At 39.1% G+C, this 17,810-nt stretch overlaps 1 long non-coding RNA gene across 2 annotated transcripts in view; it reads right to left on the bottom strand.

Annotated features, from left to right (window-relative positions):
- LOC135449635 (uncharacterized) overlaps positions 1–17,810 on the bottom strand; it is an 87,085-nt gene that overhangs the window by 56,493 nt on the left and 12,782 nt on the right. The window contains exon 3 of one of the 2 annotated variants that reach the window (XR_010440793.1): positions 16,975–17,043. The exons of the other annotated variant lie outside the window; for it this stretch is intronic. This is a non-coding gene — a long non-coding RNA (uncharacterized LOC135449635). The remainder of the gene's footprint in view (positions 1–16,974; positions 17,044–17,810) is intronic. 2 annotated transcript variants of the gene reach the window in all.

The raw sequence follows: 17,810 nt of genomic DNA, 5'->3' as shown, positions 1-17,810 counted from the left end.
TAAGAATTCAAAGGAAGCAGTAGATACACTATTCTTTTTATATCATGCTCTTGAACTCCATGGGCATTTATTGTTGACTGTCTCAGAGAGATCTATCTGCCTTGTGAAAGCCTTGAAACAAACCCAAAATACAGCTGAACAGTGGCAGAGATGCAAGGACACCACAGTTTGAATTGACTAGAGGTAACTGGATTAAAAAGGCTGTATTTCAAAGCCAGTGCAGTTTACTGATTGGCCTTAAAATCTCAGAGCTCTCTCAGAATCTCTGTGGAGTTATTTCAACAAGCTCAGGGCTCTTTTCCAAGTAAGATATTCAAATCACAAAAAAGGCTAAGAACAGCTATCACAGTAGGCATTGACATCTTGTCAAGAGCTCTGACCAGTCAGAACAGGAATGAATGAATTGCATTCTCACCCCTGCAGACAGATTGTGCCAGGGTGAGGGGAGACTGGCCTAGAAAAGCATTTCTTCTATGAGTGGTTTGGGGGTCACTGGCACAGATGGCAGGGATACACATAATGAAAAACAGAAAAAAGCAATCACAATGCATTTTCTCTCCTCAAAAAAACCAAAAAGCAACCTGACCAAAACAAAAAACACAACAACACAAACAAAAACAAATAAACAAAACCCCTCCACCCCAGAACAAACAAACCCCAAACAAATCAAAGACAAAACAAATGTCAGCTTCTTGGCTTGCCTGTGTCTCGGTACACATAAAGTAAAGTATATTTCTGCTGGGTGAGGTATGGAGGCAGTGTGGTAGAGCTATACACCACTTTCTGCATAAGGTGCTGTATTTGTAACGGGGTTTCCTCCAGAAATTCAGTAGGAGTCATTACCTCACACAACTGTGGTAGCACCTTTGGCATCATGACAAAAACAAAGCAAAAACCTTCTCCATGAGCATCCAAGCTCACTGTCAGCTCCTGCCGATCACTGAGCTGCCTGCCCTCCCTTCCCTCTACCCTCCTCCCCAGCTGGATTACATGGCAGCAAATGTGCAATTTCATTTCCTGTATTTTCACAGATTGTCAAATCCTAAGGATGGAATATTCCGTTAGCCTTAAAGCCTCTATTATTCATTATTTAAATGATCTCATTTTCTTATAATCAAGCAGCAAGTATTGGTCCAGCCCCAGGAACAACACAGGCTCACATCTTGATCCCACTGTATTTAAAAGGAGGAAAGGCATCCCTAGATTTCACAAAGCAAGGAGACAGCATGATTCAGTTTGTAGGACTGAAACACTCCGGACACAGAAAGTTTTAACCAGTCCAAGCACAGCACTGCTCAGGAATTTTTTTTAAATCACATTTTCACAACACTTCTATGATTTAGTAGCCCAGTTTCTAAATCTCGCTGAAACTCATGGAGGCTTATGAAATATTAACGACTTACAAACCAAACTAAAACATTAGATGCTAGATAAAGCAGCTATCTATAGTCTTTTAATTGTCAAAACCATTTAAAATTAATACACTCCTCTTAAGGCTACCAAGATCATTAATAGTAAACTCCTACTCATTTCCAGATTCTGAATTTAAATTCTTGGGATTTTAGTCTACATTTTCACTTGCCTTTGAAGCACACACTATCAGAGTTATATCACACACTTGGGGGCTCTGAAACACCTTTTAGTGCTGTTCTTTACATATTTGCTTTGTGATAATGGAGACAGGGTTACTGGTTTAGTGACTCTTATGCTTCCAGTGGTTGAGATTAACAGAATCATAGCATCCGTTATGTTGGAAAAGACCTCTAATGCCACCATGGCACTGAGTGCCACATCCAGTCTTCCCTTAAACACCTCAGGAATGGAGACTCCACCACCTTCCTGAGCAGCCCATTCCCATATCTCATCACCCTTTCTGTGAACAATGTTCTACCTGAGTACTGGAAGCTTACTGATTTCTACTGAGCTCTTGATCTTTAGATGTGTCCTCTGAATTTTTAAAATTTGGATGTGAAAGTATTTTACAAAATATTTGCCAATTGGATCAACAGTAACTACGTAAAGAAATTAAATACAAAATAATTTCCTGTGCTATTTTGAGAAATTACTGAAGTTTTATGCAAACTCACTACAATGAATACGCCATTGAAAAAATTTCACGTGCTAACTTTGATTTTCATTATATCTGTAAGGCTTATATTAGATTTGCAGGGGGCTGAGATTTTTTAGTTTGGTAACCTTGTTGCTTCTCATTCAAGCCATGATCCTAATACATGTTTAATGCCCAAGTCCAATCCATCAGCCCAGCAAACATCATTACTGCCTGAGATTAGGTTCACGTTACCGTATAATCAGGCTTGTGTGCAGCTCAGGAACAGCAGCACAGCAGAAAACAGCGGGAACAACTTCAAATGCCTTTCAGCCGGTGTGACAGCAAGTGCTGCTCAGGTATGCCAGGGCAAAGACAAATAGTGGCAGCCAAACCAAGTGGTGAAAGGCTGGGAAAGTTTGTATGAAGGATGCTGAACGCCAAAGCAAAAGCATTGCTCCCTGAATGCAGGAGGCTAACACAGGAATACAGAGGCAGGCTGCTGATGGGAACTGTCTGGCTACACCCACAACAAATGCTGGGTGGTGTACCACCAAGAGCCATTTAAATGGCAGCCTGTCCTCCTCTTCATCAGGCTGCAGCTTGGATAAGTAGCATAACTGCTGACCTTCTTTCTGGTTTCACTCTGGAGTCAGGATGGGCAAATCCCTCTCTTGCAAATGGTGCAAAATGGCAATTGCAAAGTACAACTGGCAGTGCTGAAAAACAGCACATCAATCAGAGAGCTTTAGTAGCAGGATAGGAATCACCTCCCAGCAAGGGGTCTGAATAAATTTCTAACTGATTACTATTGCAGCTTAGTTGCCTGCCCTTAGAGAAAACCACAGAAAATGCTTCCATTCTTCTTCTGCATAGGCAGAAGTTTTATAACCCTTGAAAATGCTTCAAAAGAAAAAGTTTCTCCTTCATTGGTACCTGAATCTCCAAATAAATCCACAGCACTCACAGCCAGGTGTTGTGAGTGGATGGTCCAGGGCTAGATTTATGCTACCTGTTAGGGCTGAAAGTACTGCCAGGCACAGTCAGCTGTAGCCAATACCCAGAAGAAAATGATGCCTACTTCAGCCTGGAGAAATCCTGGAAATGGGAGGATATCCAAATGGTAGATATAATGTTTTGTAGTCTAAGCAAATTCAAATCAAATATACTTAAGGATAAACCCAAAAGCTGAAAATTCACAGTGCTCAGAGTTGTCATTTACCAGGGAGTTCAGACATCAATTAGAAAAGGTCAGGTCAAAAACCCCTTCAGGCTGGGTTGTGCTGTGGAGGTGCAGCTGACCATTTTAGCAAGGGAGGACAGAAAGCTCACACTGCTAGGGGCTCTCTAATGGGGAGGGACAGCAACAGCCTGGCTGTCAAAAGGGAAGCATGAAGACTAGATGCTGCATGATGTAAAGTAACACAAAACATCTCAATCAGAAACGTCCATCTTAGTTTGCAAAAAGCTTTCTCCCATGAAAAGCTGTCTCATAACATGCTCTCTTGTTTAGGGTATTGTGTTACTGTCATGCAAGAGAACAGACAAGTAAGAATATACACTGTGGGTTGTGTTAACCATATTGTCTATGATTTTGGTTGGTTTTTTTTTAAAAAAAAACCCTCCAAATACAACAGTGAGCTCCTGTTCGTGGTTGTTGAGACTTTTTTCTATCTTTTTAGACCTAAAAATCTTCTTTAATTAGGCCTAGAAATCTTTCTTTCCTTTTCCAAAGTGGAAATGGACTGAATTCTCCTCCATTATATTAGAAACCCAAGTCACAGCTGAGAAGCATTTAATACTCTGTCCTGCAGGGTGCTGTACAGTCACCACAATATTGCTCCACCAATATACTGCAATCTGTATGTTTGCACCGGGTGATGCCAGCAACAGCTGTGGGGCATCACTCAGGAGCACGGTGCAAGTCACCACTCCAGGAAGGAATGTAATCATGGAGCAGCAACACAAGCCTCATTGACACTCCACATGTTCCAACAAGAATTGATTCTTTAGCTTGGACAACACCTCTAAGATTGCTGATTTCCATACTAAAATAGAACCCCTCAGCTCAGGGATTCAGATGCCTTCAAATCCATCACTGGAGATGTGGCTGCTAGATGTAGACACCAGAAGGAAGCCCCTTCTACAGTTCACAGAGAGTCAGAAGCTACATAAATAAGATAAAAACAATGAAGTCACCATGAATATTGTGATTTCTGTGATATTCTACTTGCATAATAAGGTACAGATGCCTGTGGAATCTTTCTATTTAAGAACTACTGCTAACTCTACACAAAAATATCAGCACTAGGTTAAAAAATAACAAGACAAACTTCACACCTTTATGGTTCTTTTGAAAACCACATGTATGTAGTATGTAACACACAGAAGACATGAGGCTTTAAATACAAGATATTTCAACACCCTAGATTCATGATAGTATATGTTTGGATAATAACAAAAAATTGATAATACTTAGAATATAAACAATAAAAATATTTACCTATGCAGTGAAAGAAATTATTTCTATATATTATGCAGATGCTTATAAAGAGAGAAAGCAACTAAGAGATTAGTCAGAAATATTTTAAAGAAGCATTTCAAACAATTTTCCTGCATGAGACTAGGAATGCTCCTAGGAAGTAGAGATGGAGATGTGGCAGATGGGCTCAAGTTCACTGTAAATTTGGAGAAATGGCTGCGAAGAATAAGTTGTCCCTTAACTCTGATGACATTGACCCTTCCTGTGGAAGTGCCCAGCTAGAACAAGTAATTTACATCAAATTATTTTTCTATTTGTAGATGGCATTAATAAGTTTAAAATATTCTAATACAATGTAATTTAATTATTTGAAGACCCATTGCTACAAATAATCTTCCATGATGGGATTATTGATGAGCCCTTCATCTTGAGTATATAAAGCAAAAATCAAGCATTGCCATTTAACTTAGATATTTTTGTGTTGTATTTTTTTATATACTTATAAGCATAATCATTAAAATTTGTGTCTTCTGATTAAAGACATCTGTATAAATTCAAAATGTGATTTTGGAAGATATTCTTCATGTACATAACTCTAATTCTCTGTACAGATATTTTTATACACTAAAATATTCAAACAAAAGAATGGTCTGAACTAAATGTTGAGCTTTTTTCTTTAATACTCTCTTATTCCAGTGACTACAAGTGAAGTTTTCTGAGGTATTTTATTTATACTTTTCTAGCAAAAGCCAATGCCCCATCAGGACAGGACAGCAGCTCTGTCAGGATAGTGCAGTATATTCTCCAAAGCCCATCCTCCCAGGTTATGAGTGCAGCCAAATTCTTTCACCTGGGACATTCTATGAAGTTTTGCTGTGATCACTATGGGTCATAACTGCACAAGAAAGGGTCAAACCCCTATTGCAAAGACATGGTGAAACAGGGTTTGTTTCTAGTAAGAACTCAAGCCAGGCTGCATGTGAATCCCTTGCAGAGGACTAATGTTCTGAGAACTAGCAAGAGATTATTGTACCTTTAAACATCCTCACTGTGCAAACAAGCAGATCTAATTGTCTTTTTTTCTCTACAGGGACAAACAAAATGGACATCTGTAAACACCCTTTTAAAATGTCCACACTAGTACTATACCTAGGCAAAAAAATTACAGACCTAAGTATTGTCCCCTACATTATATGAAGCTTAGTTGACTTTTCCCTGAAATTACCCTTATGGCCAATCACACCAGAGCTCAATCTACTGAGCATTCTCCCTAACATCATGTGCAGAGAGACTGTCAGCTTCCCATCACTGTGGATGTAGATGTGTGGATAGAAAGGCTACAATCCTCCATACTGAAAAATGCATTTGATTTTTCCCATGAATCTGGGAGTATCTTTGTGCCAGTACTGTGAATGAAAGCTATCCCAGTGAAAGCCTTGCAGTCCCACCATGAATTAATTATTTCTCATTCTTATCCTAGTCAAAAGAATTAGCCTAGAAATACCTCAGGTCATATCCTTACTAAGACATGAAAACATTGCAATATAGCTGAGCAGAATTGGCCCTCCAGGCTGTTGTCATTGTGCTCATCAGGCAGATGCTCTTGTTGCAGAGAATTTGGGGAAGGTGGGAAGGAAGCATCAATTTTTGGGCCAGCAAAGGAATCCTCTGAACCTTTGTTCTTACACCTGTCCCCCGTGCAGGTTTTGTTTCCCTGCTGCAGCTCATTCTACCCTGTTTGTCACAAAAGTTGGTACTCAGTCACCACAGATATAAGGATATGCTCTCAAGTCAGTCAGGATGTCAGCTAAACACCCACAGGCAAACAGTGCTCTAGGAAATCAGCAGTGGTTTAAATGATGCTGTGAGACAAACAAAAAACTAGACAGTTTAAAAAAGAAAAAATCCTGCCCCCTGCACCTTAGATTTTAGGTGATATTTCTTCCTTGCTCACTGCTAAGCCCATCTGCTGATATATACAATCTTTTTTAAGTCCCCTGTTTAAGAGATCTTCTGCAATCATTTCCATGGCAACTAATTTTCATGTCACAAATAGAAAGCAATTCAGGTTCAAGAGGTGAAAAATCAGAGGCATATTGAGATAAACTTTTAAAAAGCTAGAATCATGCACCAGCAAAATCAGGTAAAAAAGAAAAAATTATGTCAGTTTAAACCAACCACTTGCTATATTATTAATTACATTTGCTGTGACATAGGAGTGCTTTTTGCCAGCTAAACTGTGCAATCCCTGGTGTGACTCTAGTGTGAGATGTAAACTTGGCAATGCCTGAATGTGAAACATGTGGGCACAGACATGGCAGCCAGGAGGGCAATTTTCCTGCAGGGATTGCAAAGGGGATGTGGCCCCACGGATGTGGCACCAAGCCTCAGGCTCTGCTCTGTCCTGCTGCGCTCACCGCACATGTGGTGGGGAACAGTGCTTCTCACAGCACCTCGGCAAACATCCACTCTTTTCTCTGAGCCCAACAAGGAATCCAGGTGTGGCAACTTTTCCATTGCTGAGCCCTGGATGCCCAGCAGTAAAACAACACTGTAGTAACACCAGCTTAATTTCTAAGGAAAAGTTATTTTCCTTGTGGTTTACTCTTGAGCAGACTTGGTACAGGAAATGAATCAGAGAAATTCTCTCCCAAAAACCCAACAATGCTGAATAACCTACCCAAAAATCCCTGCAGGTAGTCAAAACTTCACTAGGCAAGGTACCTGAGCACCAGAAACTGGACACATGCTGAGCAGGAGGGATTGCAGCTCTCTGGGTTTCTCTCATAAGAGGGAAGATTTTGCAATTCTATCAATTTCAGTGTGTTGGGTCTCATTGAGCACAAATCTGATTTGCACACTGAGATGCAAGACCAAAATGAAAGAAACTGAGCTGAAACTCATTCCCACAGTGCTGTATCAGTGCAGCAATTATAAAAATGTTTTAGAAACATGCTTCTGTTATGTGATTTATGTTGGTATTTCCCTACCTTAAGTGAATCACATTATCTCACTTGGGGTCTATATCAAACCAAGGCAACTTTATTATATATTAGGTATTTGCCTCATTTTTTTTTCCTAGAGAGAAGGCCAGAAAGTTGCATGTGATCACATCTCCAGGGCAATACCATGTTTCTAGGAAATTCATCATATTCAGAGATTTGTGTCCTCTGTTATATAAGGAGAATAAATTTACAGAAAAAGATCATCAGGAAATCTTAAACTGCTAACTAAAATTGACATGTTGCTGACCTCAGGAACTGCTGATATAGCAAGCAGGAATATGTTTGACAGAGGAACCAAGAGAAATAACAATCATTAAGAATTTGAATGATCTGAAGGAATGATTTCTTTGCACTCCTTTCATGTGCAGTAGGCAGCTCAAATGACTTCCTGGTGGCTTAATATGTTTAAGTCACACCAACTGCTTTAAGCTGACATATTTCATTATCAATGGAATGTTCTTGCATATGGACTAATTAGGCACTTGTGGGCCTCTTACCACAAAATTATTATTTTAAGTCACAGAATCAGCTGGGAAAAAGCTTAGAGAGATAACAAATTACAACTGACCGGAATCTACGTGAGAGGGAAGTAAATCCTGAATTAGTCACATAAACCTAATTCCTAAGATCCAACACTTCCTAAATTTATTATGAGATTAGTATTCACTTACAGAAACTAGAAGGGTAAAATCTTAGAAAAATATTAGAGATGCAGGGGAAGGCAAGTTGTAAAACACAAGGTACTGCAACAGTCTTTCTTCTCATTCCTGATTGCCCACAGAAGGCAGAGAAATATTGTCATGTGGAAGCAAAGAAGAAAAATCCCTAACCCACAAAACCCCCCAAAACCCAACAAACTCAGATAAGGCCAGCTCCTGCAAGTGTAAATGTCAGAAGCCAGCATAATAATCCACACCAGAATCCAGTATTTAATTTCTTGAGAAGTCAAGGTGGATTTCACAGTAAGGGTTGTGGCTTGGCCATTAAGTCACAGGAACTGGAAGGCTGCAATGTGCCCCAAGGCAGAAGCATTTCTCAGCTGTCACCACGGTGTACTTCCTCCACAACCCATCCCACAAGCAAGCTGCTAATCTAAAATGACATTAAGACACAGCATTTGTCTAAACACATCACCTAAGTGAATCCATTTAAATCCAAGTTTAGCACCTCTCAAATGCACAAAGCCAAATCTAATAAAGGGCTGAAAAGAGGTTTTACCAACTCAAATTTGAAAAATGCATAGAGGAAGATATTCAATTTTCATTTTATGTCAAATGAAGGAGACTAATTCCATTATGGCACATAGAAGAGGATGAAACAAAGCAGTGTAAAACCATAGACACATCAAATCTATTTACAGCATAACTACATGCAAACTTGGGAGTAAGGTGGAAGTGGCACTATAGGAAATGTAGTCCCTGCCCACCTTTAGCTGTGGTATACCAATTAAAGTCTAAACACAAAAGAAAAAACAATCTGCATCAAACTAATTCATTCAGTACTGAGAAACGCATGAGAAGTCTTTAATCTCCAAATAACTGTGACCAAAACTCATTAGGAGATGGCAATCCTTAGCAAAGAACAGAAAAATCTTAGTCTTGATTTTGTTAGAGAAAGCGTCAGATCATAGAGAGGATCAAACCAGCATCTTAAAATGGCTCACTCCCAAAGTCTGAGCAGAAATAAATTGGAAAAGCATTTAGAATAACTACTTTTTGAATTTATTTTGATATCAGGATCATTGAACCCAAGAATTTCCTTTAAAGTAATTAAAAGCAAAACTAATAGCACATTTAAAAAAGCATTTAAACTTGAGTTGCTGAAATATTGTTGAATATTTCTGAATCATATTCAGGAAAACAAATGGCTAAAATCTGCTGCAAGTGATAAAAATGAGACCAAGAAAAGAGGTTACTTTGCAGATCCAGCATTTTTGACAATCTAGTTGTTGAATTACTTGTTTTTCAAATAAATTGGGTAGGCTTTGGGATTTTTGTTGCATTTTCTGTTTGTTTGGGGTTTGTTTGCTTTGGGTTGGTTTTTTGGTTTTCTTTTCTTTTCATTGAGGGAAAGTCAGAGAAGGCAGAAATTCTGTTTGCCTTCAAGTACCAGACCTGGTAATGGGCAATTATTCTGTATCCTCTGCAAAGGCCCGTGCTGTGAAACCACTGTGGTTTTATGGTGGAGAAAACTCAGAGCAGACTCTGCTTTACTGATGATTGGCTTGTCATCATTGAAAACCTCATCCTGGACTATACTGGTTAACTCAATAATTGAATTATTACAAGTTCAAACCTGTTTGTTATGGAAAATAACCAGTACAATTAAATTCCAATAATTACACAAATGTTAATTCAGCACTAAGTTTCAGGAGACCAAAAAACTTTAGCTATTGAAATAGATTTCTCCAACACCTTTAATGTGAGCTTTTGCTACTGATTCCATCTCAGGAAAAGTTCAAAGTCCTGTTTTGACTGCTTGGCTGACTACATTGTGATTCATTGGCTCCATACACTCCAGAAGATGTCAAAAGCTGATGCTAAATGTAAAATTCTGGGCACAAACTTGCTTTACTTTTCTCTTTATGCATCCTTCTTTGCTTAGCAAGAAAAGGTTCAAGTGTCTTCCTGTAATGGGAGTGAGGGAATGGTTATGGAAAAGTCAGCATAAAAGGATGGGGAAAAAATGCTTCCAACAGTGTCCTGCAAGCAATAATAATTAATTTGGCTTGTACCTTGGCATCCTCTGTTCACCATATGCCAGCTTGGAGAAATGCTTGCCAAGCCTATATTCTATTTTACCCAATGCTCAAAAAAAATGTTTAATATGTAGCAAGTCTTCTCCCATAAGAAAAGTGTGATGAATACCTAAAAAATTATGTCAATTTTTAAAAGAATATCAAAACCATATCCATGGATTTAAAAAACAGTTTTTGTGTTACAACATCTAAATGTCATTTAGATTATTTCTTGCTAGCTGACAAAAAAGAAAAATTAGAAAGGCTTAAAAAGCCACATTCAATTATTATTTCCTTCGCCATGAAACTCAAAATACCACTTTTATCAGTCACCAGAGCCCAGAAAAGATTCAAATATTGCTTTGTGGGTTTGGGGTTTTTTAGGCTATATTAAATTCTCTAATTATTTCCAGTTTGAGACAATGTGATTTTTATAAGCCCGTCTCCCAGTAACAGATTCAGTCCCTGCTCTGCCAGCTCATGATATGGCATAACTAGGAAAAAATTTGATGGAAAAAATAGTGACCAAAGAAGAATTCTCTATCCCCTTTACAGAGCCTGTGTTCATGCCCTGGCTAAGAACCTCCCTGTCAACCTAGATTGTGCTGTATCTTTCCAGTTCACAGTACTTTCTACAGGGTTCAGTTCCAACTCAGGGTACCTGCTCTGAGCAATTCTCCTTGCTTTTGAGACCAAGGAAACAATGCTGACCTTATACCTACGGCCATTTCCCATTTTAATTAGCACATTTTTATATTAGACATCTGTGGCAATCTTATTTCTCCACATTTTGTTCTTCAGTTCACAGTATACGTTGTGTGCACTGAACTTGAGCACTACAGGTGGGAAAATAAGACACACTGAGCCATTCAGAGTGCAGACAGACATGCAGACCTCATTATTACTGCTCCTAATCCTCTCTTCTCGTTCTAATGACTGTGACATTTAACAGGACATGGGAAACAATTTGGTTGGTGCACAGCCTCTAACTGCACATCAATATTCTGCTGGCTGGGAGACCTTGGTTTAACTTTGCTCACCTTCTTTGGGTCATTATAACCCATACACTGAACCAAATGTACAAAAGCCCCAGAGTCATAACCATGCTCTGCTTTTTCTTGTTGTTGTGCCCATGACCCCAACAGCAGTGATAATAACCCCTGCTACAAACATCTATTATATGTATTCAGTGTGCTTAAAATAGCATCTTGACCAGTCAATAAATCATACTTGACACAGAGGAGAAATAAAAACCAGAGGGAATTTACAGAAACATCACACCTTCCTCTTTAGAGGTAGACAATGAGCAGGATTCAGTTTGATGCTTCCATACAGGGCAATTAACAGTAAAACCAGACTGGCTGAGCCAAGCAAAAGGTCAAGTGTCCTTGGAAAAAAGATGGTGAAAGAAGATGGGAAATAAAAAGGAAGCCAGGTGGAAGACCTCAAAATGCCACTGTAAAGCAGAGTGCAAGAAGTATAACCCTGATGGTCCCACAACGCCACCAAGCACACAATGTAAGGGGTAATCCTGGCACTGCATCCTGACACCTGCTGTGCTAAATATCAGCACAGCAAAACTATGTTTGCTTACAAATACATCCTGTGAGGGAAATAAAAACAGTTTAAAAACACCACAGTGGCCTTGAGCTGCTGTAGTCTCATACAGCAGATGAGCACAGCAATGCAATCTCACACCCTGTCCTTTGATGAGACTGTTGTATGCTCCCTTGTGAACAAAGGAGAGAAACAACTGAGGTCTCAAAATAAACAAAGTCCTTAAATGAAGGCCTTAATTGCATCTCAGAATAAACTTCATGTCAGGAGTCAATGGACAGACTAATGAACCTTATAAGACCTCAATGTGGTCTGTCTAGAAAGCTAATTTTGTGACAGAACATTTGCTGGCAGTTTCTTTGAAAAGGCTGTCGCTGTCACAAACATGCAGGTTTATCAACTCCATGGCTTGGTACCCATCTACCTGCTGCCCTGGAGCCCTGAGAGCTTCCACAGCCTGGATGGGCACTGGTGGTGGCACTGGAGGAAAGGTGGCACCCCCTAGGAGGCTATGAGATGGAAAAACAGAAATAGAAAAGCCCTATGCTATTAGGCTGTAAGACAAGAAAAGATCACCAGAAAAACAGTGGGACAAGCTAAAAGAGGCCAAATGAGAATAAATTGTCTTCTCAGAAGGTATTAAAGCAAGGCTTTTCAGAAAACTGAGGCATGATGCATGAATGAAGATTTGTCAGGTGGAAGGAAAAACAAAGCTCTGGTGGACAAACAGCTACGAACAAAACTGAACTTGTACACCACATATGATACTGATTTCATTCTTAATGGAAACTGAGTTTATAAGAAAACCAAGGTATCTTCCACTCCAAATTGGATGAAAATCCAATAAACAGATATGCACATGGTGTTTATAGCTCCATGTATACTTGCAATGCAGTAAGACAAAAAAAAATTCTGCTTATGTAAAACAGCAGTTACATTCTATATGAATAAGTATAAAAATAAATCCAGATTCAAGAACATGAATCACTGTCAACTTAGACAGGAAAAAAATACCCTGAAATATGAAAAATACATATGCAATTTCAGATATTTCCATGTATTTCTTTTTCTGTTTCTGTGTTTCATTTATTTATATATCTTTTAGCATGCTGGCTGCCCTACAATGTAGTAATTTATATCTGGGTATCTTCTCCCATATTCAGTTACCTGAACAGCTGTAGTTAAGATACTTTATCTTCCTTTAATGTAAAACAAATTAAACAAAAGCCTTTGATCTAAATACCAATTTTACTGAATATAGCTAGTCTGCAGAATATAAACATTAAACACATCTTGGTTTTTGAAGCCTACCAAGAGGGGATTTTTCTATTAATATCTTCTGCTATGCCCTTCTGTTAATTCTTTTTATGCTGTGAGCCCAAATATTATCCCAATAACTACTTTATTATGGAAGAACCTTGACTATTGCTGTAGAAGACACCAAATCCTCTGCAGAATTTTAAGTCAATGTCTAGATTTTGCAATGGGGAAATTAGGCTTGATTTGGTTCTATGCATTCTTTAGCATGTAGTCAGTGTGGACACCAGCTTTTCTTGGGTTTTGATTGGTTGTTTTTTATTTTTTCAGGGGTTTTGCATTTGTTTTAGGGGGTTTTGGGGTGGATTTGTTGGGGTGTTTGTGTCTAAGCTTTTTTTCTGTTGGGTTATTTTGCTTATATCAAGCTATCTCCACAAGCCTGCTGCCACACAATTCAACATAAAGCAGTTTAGGCTGGAATTAGTGTTCAAGTACACTAATTTATACTAAGGTGATGTTTCTTTCCTGACAAACAGGGATGTCTGCTGAGGCACAGCAATTGCCATCAACTGGGTAGCTCCATGCTGCCTTTGGTGCATCTGGGAGAGGAGCAGGTCTTTTGCCCACCAAGCAAAGGAGAAGATTTCATACTGTTCATGAGAGTTCTGCTGTATTTGATATTTGGGCTCAGTAGCCTGACTCCTGCACCTTGTTAGAGATGAAAGCAAGGTACAAGAAGACCTTGGATGTGAATCATGAATCTCTCCTTCACCTTACTCAAGTGGTATCAGTTCTTGCTTGGCATCTGATGCTATCTGTCAGCAGGATTTTGAGTGCTGAAGGAGCAGACTGGTTTATCACCCTGTACGGACACTGGCAATTAGTCATAAAGTGAGCTCAAGTATCCACCAAAGTCCAGCTTCCACAATGGATTAAATAGCATAACAGACAGGATTTACAACTACAGAAGAACACTTTTAGGCACCATACTGAACCTTGTCTAGGCTGCTGCAGTAATATTTTACACCAATATTATTTATTACAGACAGTTTCAATGCCCTTAAATTAAGGAGCCATCTTCCTGCCTCTTATTGGCATAACTCAGCCAGACAAGTGGTGAGAGTGAGGTACAATCCCAGCAATAAGCACTGGCCACTCAGAACAGCAAACCCTATAGAGGAAGCATTTATCTCCTGTCCATCTCCTCCTGCACCAGTGCAGGACCAGATCCCTGGGATTCCTTTCATTTTTATTCAAGAACGTTTGCAGCTTTAGAGGTGAAATTCCACAATACATGCTCCAAGAGCAACAGCCACAAGCAATTTTGACAGAACCCATTATTAGTTGCAAAATCCTAATTGAAAGAATATCTGCCCTAACCTCTTAATTTTCCAGAAATATAAAACTTGTGATATGTTTCCTCTTCACCATTCAAATTCCCTAAGAAAGCTATTCCAAGTAGAAGTTCCTAGTAAAAAGCTATTTTACATTTGCTTTAAAAAACAGGGAACATGACACGTTTCCATGTAGGGCTGCATCCACCAGGTGTTCTCAAGGCCATTGGAAGGAGAGAGGCAGCAGCCCAGCCATTTTAACCCACATTTCTTTCGTGCTCCACAGCATCCAGGTAGTGGGGACAGTTTGCAACACCCACTGCTGCTTCCCACACATCAAAAGAGCTCTCTTTCCTCCTGAGGTCCTAGACAAGATGACCACACCCAAAATTTCACAAAATAATTGAAATATAAGGATATGGAGACACCTCAAGGACTCCTGACACAGGATCATACAAAAAATGAAACCATTCCTTAGCTGCAAGTACAAATGAACCTTTTCACAGAAGAGACAAGCAACACAGAGATTATTTATCAACAAGATAGGTAGGGAACAAGGAGAACTAGGGGAGAAAAGGACATGTGATGTCAAGTAGTATTGCCACTCTGAAGCTCCTTCTCCTTTCTGACTTTTCTGTCTATTTTTAAATATATATTTTTATTAGGTACTAAGGTCATGGTACAGCTCACATAAAACTTGTAGATCTTGCAAACAAGGACACAGTGCCTGCTGCTCCACATAAACTGAAGGTTAATTGGGACTGAGGTGAAGCAAAGCAACAGTGCTAATAAAAAGGTTTGTGTTTTTTTTCTACCTTTAGTTCTTAAGTACATATGCAAAAAGACCTTAAAAGCACCAAAATTATGGTTAGGGTTCTGCAAGTATAACTATTTAATACAGAACATCATGATAACCTGTATTTTCTTAAAATATTTAGGAGAGCTGAAACTTTAGAAATGCATATCACATTTTACTGGAAAATAGGACAAATAGAATCAGAGGGGAAAAAGGGCATGTGACCAGAGTCTAGCCAAAAAGAGAAAATAGCACTTTTAAAAAACACTCTGATAAATCCTGAACATTTTATTTCTGCAATAAATAAATATAATTAATAATTTGTATGCTTGTCTAGTAAAGAAATCCAAACATTTTAAGTTTCTAATTGAAGTTCCTGTAGTTGCACAATCCTAGAAGGCCTATTCTCCATCTCAGAAGATTTCATGCTGACAGAATTGCTTCTCACCCTGATTGTGCACATGAAACAGGCATTATGTTATTTACTTTTGTCATCTTATTTAGATAAAGGCATGACAACTGTTGGCTGGGAGGATTTATCACCATATTCTGAAAAGCCTGCCTTTTAATGACATTTCTCAACAAGTCTCACTTATAGTGTATTTTCCCCTGTTTGTCCTTGAGCCCAATGCAGTTAATGGTCTGCTCCTCACATCTGTAGCTACATTACTGAATGAACCCTGCAAGTGACAGCACCTGTTGGATAGCCACCCTACCTCAGCATAACACATGGAATTGTGGAAAAAAAAAAACAGTGCAACTTTGGGGATGCAACTGACTGCTGAAACAATGGCAGCTGGCCAAGATGAAAACCGCCACATAAATAGCTTCACAATTTCAACACCATGTAGTATTTGGTCATTTAGGTCCACTGCTTCCTGTTCTTTATGTTATATTAGCAGCTGAATTCTTGGAAGGGCCTGCTGAGTGATTTCCAAGGAGGAATTGCAAAACAGAAACAACAAAAAGAGGACAGCAACAATCAGTATTGACTTCTCCCTCCCATCCCTATGATTTTTCCAGGATCAATATCTTGATAATAGGGGTGGCTTTAACAAAAAATATACAATCAGAAGGCTAGGAAACAATCATATTTAATAGCCTGCATTCCTAATTCTGAAAGAAAAGTATTTTGATATAATTCAGTAATCAAAAGAAGAAAGGAATATGCCATAATAAAGAGGGAAAACAAAACATTTGAAGGAAAGTGGTGTGTTGTGCATATATTTCACTCTCAGTTCACTCTTTCTTTCCTTTTCATCTCCCCAATGACAAATGTTTGATACACGTGGCAAAATGTGTTTCACTAAAACAACCCTTTCTGCTGGCTTCTCCATTAGTTTTATCTATGAGTCATGTCTAGTTCAGATTTTCAGTAATATTGAGGAAGACCCAGGAGAAAATCTTATCCATTAAATTAATTAATCAGGTCAAACTACTAATACAATTTTTCCAAGGTGCTTCAAGGAGACTGCTGGTAGAAAAAGCACTTTTGCCATTAGACTGGTATTAACAGTGCTGAACCAGTCACACATTGATATTTCTGACTTCCTGCTGTTGCAGAAGCCATCCTAAAAAGTAAATCTGTAATTTGTGTACTGTTGAGGAAGCAACAATGCAGTGCAGTTTTACAATTAATGTGTTTCCCCAGCGATCCAGATTGGAATTCAGTGATTCCATACCCCTGCCACCTTTGCTACCTTGACTCAGTCTAGCGTAATAACAACATATGCATTTAAAGTGTTATCTGTCAACTCACATCTCTCAGAAGCAGAAGAACTTCTTGGTTTGCTGCAGCCTCACCTCAAATCAAGGATACAATGTCCTTCTAGGGGACAGAATAGAATAGAGTCATTATATAACTTCAGCTTGAAGGCTTTCTCATCCCTAATTCTTTCACTGTAAAACAGGGTAAATGAACCCTCAAGAGCTGAGCTATAAATGTTTTCAAGGTCCTCTAACACATGGAAGCAGCTAAGAGTGTTTCAGATCACAAATATGATGTCAGTGATGAAGGAAACTTCTAATGCAGACATGCTGAAGGTTTGCAGCCTGCTGCAGCAGCACTGTGCAAATTTAGCAAGACAGAGAAAGAGTCCTCTTTCTGGAGGGCTTACTATCTAAAATGCAAATGGTGAAATTTCTGGCCATAGGACACACAGGCAGCCAGTGCTGAAATGCAGATTAAAATTCAGTGCTCTTGGTGCCCAGTTTAATCTATCGCTTTGTCAGAAAGACACATGAGACCGCTCCACTCAAATCTGTGCAATGGGACTGATTCAACACAGAAGCCTTTGCTTTGAGGATAATTGCAGAATTGCTTTGTTTTGTCTTCCTATGTAAATCTGCCATATGGGCCTCAAGCTACTGTAATGAGAGAAAAAAGTTGAGGAGTTTGATAATTCTTGGTTTTAGAAAGAGATTAAGGTCTGGCAGCTGGCACGTATGAAGCAGAAAAATTCAATCTAGCATGCCCAGCTGCACTGTGGAAGTAAGATGAGCCAAAATAGACTCTCTGCAGACAGGGGAAGTTTGCTCAAGAGTTGCCAAAAAGTGCTCAGGTACAGAATGTCACATAAAATTGAGAAAAGGGAG

This window comes from Zonotrichia leucophrys, chromosome 6 (genome assembly GCF_028769735.1).
Source record: "Zonotrichia leucophrys gambelii isolate GWCS_2022_RI chromosome 6, RI_Zleu_2.0, whole genome shotgun sequence".
Taxonomy (NCBI): Eukaryota; Metazoa; Chordata; class Aves; order Passeriformes; family Passerellidae; genus Zonotrichia; species Zonotrichia leucophrys.
This window is presented reverse-complemented; position numbering and strand designations above follow the sequence as displayed.